This window comes from Mustela putorius, unplaced genomic scaffold (assembly GCF_011764305.1).
Source record: "Mustela putorius furo isolate JIRA1106 unplaced genomic scaffold, ASM1176430v1.1 tig00000179_pilon_pilon_pilon, whole genome shotgun sequence".
NCBI classification, from domain to species: Eukaryota; Metazoa; Chordata; class Mammalia; order Carnivora; family Mustelidae; genus Mustela; species Mustela putorius.
In genome coordinates, this window is record NW_025421305.1 from 2,031,005 (window position 1) to 2,035,400 (window position 4,396).

The following is a 4,396-nucleotide window of genomic DNA, read 5'->3' on the forward strand; positions in this document are numbered from 1 at the left end:
CTGAAGATGAAAGCTAGGATGAGTGGATAGAAGCTAGAGGAAAACAGATTTTCAGCTCAATGTAAGAAACAACATTCTAACTTTTAGAACTGTCCAAAGATAAAAATGGGCTGGCGTGGGAAGTAGAGAGTTATTCATCACTTGATGTAGCCAAGCATAAGCTGGATGACTTCTTACCTAAATATCCCGGAGAAGAGTTGAGCACCCGATGGGTAATTGGACTAGGTGATTGATGATTCTTTTCCATACTGAAATGTGCCGATTATTGACAAAAACACTTCCTATGGTACAGCTCAGTTGTTTAACTCCACAATGGGTAACAGTGCTCTTACAAGAAGTATTTCTTTAAACACACATCATATTTTCTTTTATACTGTTAATAATTACTAAAAATGTCAGTTAAAAATTCTAATTTCCTTTTTTCTTCAAAGTACACATATTTAGCTTCTACTGAAGCTAGAGGGTGCTTATGCACCCCTCGGGCATTTCCAAAACTCCTATACACACCCACACCATCTGATCTCTTCTAAGGGTCATACCCTCCAAAATTACCTCTCTCTCCTTTTCCCAAAATTTCTCTTAAAAAATTACTCATCTCAGGGTGCTTGGATGGCTCAGTCAGATGCTTATCTGCCTTTCACTCAGGTCATGATCCCAGGATCCTGGGATTGAGCCCCATATGGAGTTACCTGTTCAGAGAGGAGTCTGCTTCTCCTTCTCCCTCTGCCTCTACCCCCATGCTTGTTTTTATTTCTCTCCAATAAATATAATCTTTAAAAAAAATTTTTTTAAGTACTCATCTCTTATCAGGTGTTCAGCAATTTGGTTACAGTGGTTTTTTGAAGGTCATCATTATTGATTGTTTGTGCCCCTGTGATAAAGCTCACTGGATCCTCACAAGAAGTCTAGGTAGGTGGTATTAATATTTACAACTTAACAATTAGGAAATTGAACCTTAAGGAGGTTAGAAAAAACATTTTTAGGATCAGTAAGTGGTTTGCTGGACTCTCAGTTCTTCCTGGCTCAAAAGCCCCACTTTACCACTACATGCATATACTTAATGCCAGATGAGCTTGATTCCCTCAGAAAGCATTTGGGTTATATTTCTTTAAAAAGGTTGCATATTAGCCTAAATACCTAAATGTATATGATATATCATTTTCTTTCACTCTTATGTTGTTCTGCAAAGATCTGTTGTCCTATATGAAGGCCAAAATGCAGTTGGCATCTATTCTTCACTCTTTAGGAAGGTGGATGTCAAAAAGTTCTGAGGAAAAAAAGAATGTGACTACCCCTGGCCTATTCTAGATAAGTATAGATGATTGGAGTTAGTAGAATAAGCTTTAAATGGGGCAAAGTGTGACATCAAGAATAGTGAGCTGAGGGGCGCCTGGGTGGCTCAGTGGGTTAAAGCCTCTGCCTTCGGCTCAGGTCATGATTCCAGCGTTCTGGGATCAAGCCCCACATCGGGCTCTCTGCTCGGTGGGGAGCCTGCTTCCTCCTCTCTCTCTCTGCTTGCCTCTCCACATACTTGTGATTTCTGTCTGTCAAATAAATGAATAAAATCTTTAAAAAAAAAAAAAAAAGAACAGTGAGCTGAACCGGAAAAGGAAGAAAGCTGGGGCAGTGGAACAGAGAGAGATTTCAGAGATAGGTAGCTCCAAGTTTCCGTCTTGCCTTCACTAGTTCCTAGCTGTAAAAACATATGTTACTATGTCATTCCAAGTATCAATTTCTTCATATTCCAATGGGAATAATAATACCTGCTTAGCCATATTGTGCGAACTAGGCGTAATATGCTTAGTAAATGTTCATTGAGTTTGTCTGTGGTGGGACCTAGGTATCAGCATTTAAAAAAAAAAAAACTTACTTTATGCGTTATTCCAGTTAATAAATGTTGAAGGAAATAGGGAAATAGAAACGCATTTCTGGACAGAGACCACAGCGATAATTGTTGTAGATAAGATCTACTGATGGATGTTAAAATAGTGAGTAAATGTCTGAGGAGAAACAGAATTTGTGTGGTTTCAAAGTATTTATTAACTACTAAAGGAAAGATAACTATAGAGGAGAAACCCATTAGATATGACTTTATCCAAGTTATCAACGTTAGTATTCCCAAAAATAATACAACAACATTATGAACTCCTTGATATGCCTTGAGAAGGGTATATCATTTCTGTGGTATTCTTACAAAAATGCATCCCTTTGTTCTGATCACGACAAAATATCAGAGAAACCCAAATTAAATCTAAATAACCGATTAATAATCTTCAAAAGGATCAAGGCTATGAAAGACAAGAAGAGGCTGAGGAAATATTACAGATTGGACAAGGCTAAAAAGAAATAGCAGTTCAGTGCAATCTTGAATCCAAAAAGGAAATTAGTGGAACAACCCGTAAAATTCTAATAGGACCCAATTTATTTACTAATATTATATTATTAATGTTAATTTATTGGTTCTGATAATATCACATAGTCATGTAAGGAGTTAATATTATAGGAAGCAGGTGAGGGATGTGTGAGAACTCTTTGTACTATTTTTGCAACTTTTCTGTAAGTCAAAAATTAATTCAAAATAAATAGTTTAAAAATACGTCTCCAGTGATTCTAATGCATAACCAAGATTGAGAATCTCTTGTCTAGAATGTAGTAAGTTCTCAACAATTGATAGCTATTACCAAATCTGGCTAAATGTCATGCATGACCAATCTGTTTTACTGCTGAGGAAGCATGGTTCATTTTTTATGTTTGTCTGACCTGGATTTGTCTTTCTGGATAGTGATAGTGGAATTTATTTAATTATAACGTAGTCTTTAAAAATATAAGTAGTGGGAGAGACTTTTTACATGATTCAACCTTAGAAATGGAATGTTTTTCTAGATAACAAGGGAACAATGAAACTCTCCCAATTTCCCTGTCAAATTTTCCACCTCAAGAATGTGAATGACCTTCACCTCTGTACAACCCTTGTCTTAAAGCCTGTGTTCTCTCACTCCTTGCTAATTTTGTGATTTCTGATGACCAGGATGAGCTGCCTCTTTAAGTTTTTCTCAGAGGAAAAAAACCAACACAATAGTATCTGTTAGTCATTGGATATTTTCTAGGGCAGAACAATTATCTTAGTTTGATTAGCAAGCAAGGAAGGAAGAGGAGTTGAGGAGGGAAATTTCTGTTTATTCTCCAAGCCCAAATTTAGAATTCAGATTATTTCTCTTAAGTAGAAATGTTAGATAAAGCACAAGTATTTTCTTCAGGGTGTGTCACCCACAAGAGAGTTTGGGAAGGAAGGAGAACAAAGTAGCTGTTTATCTGTTTGTAGAGTTTTAAAATAATTACTTGCATAGTCAAGGCTGTTCAATTTACAAAAGTAGATAATTTGAAATAATAATTTCACTCAAGTTTATAGAAGAGTTTAAAGCTCTTCTTCCAAGGATATTCAAATAAAAAACTGGTTGCTTATGCATTAAAGTGGAAATGGGAAATTTAAAATATTTTAATGGAAAACGTTTTATTTTTTTCCCCAAGTGATAAAGGCTTAACCTGTAGAAGCAAGGGGCTCTAAAGCCAATAGTTCTGAAGGTGATTTTGAGGTTGCTCAGCTCAATATCTTCATATTCTTTTTCCTCATTTGCACATAGGGCTAATAATAGTAATTTCCTCATAGCATTGACATAAGAAGAAATAAGATCACATTTTTTTAAAAAGGCATAGTGTAGTACCTGACACATGGTAAATATTGAATTTGTTTTGTTTGTTTTTGTGTGTGTGTGTGGTGTGTGTTTTTCTTTTTCCAAGAAGGATGACAAGAGAAGAAAAAAGAAGTATGAGTTAAATAGAAAATCTGCACTTAGCTCTGGTGGAATCCCTAGATAGTGGCCTGCACCTACATCTCCATCACTTAGCCAGGCATTTTTGACTAGTTCTTGACATACATTGGGAGTTCGAGGATCATTACTGAATAAATTAATATAATCATGTTCTTGCAAATGCCCTCAGTTACTTTGGCCTTCTATTTCCCCTCCATCTTCAGGCAGCGATAATCCCTACTGATTTGAAACCACATACTTAGCTTTTTTTTGGATGTCCTTGAGTATCTGCCTATTGCTAGAGAAAGTGACATGACTGGGCTGACTGGTTTCACTTGGAATGAACACACCTCAAATGGACCTTCAGGACTACTCAGAAATTGTTTGCTCAGTAACTTTGCTTCCCAGGGAGATTTTAATTTCAAGTGTTCTCTCTTTTCACACCTCCCACCCTCTCATTCTTAGCTGAATACTTCACTTCATTTTTCATTCAGAAAATAGAAAACATAGAATGAAAACTCCATCTGCCCACAACTAAATCTAGAAACCCAAGTTCCTTTGCCCCCAACTCTATTATGTTCCCACCT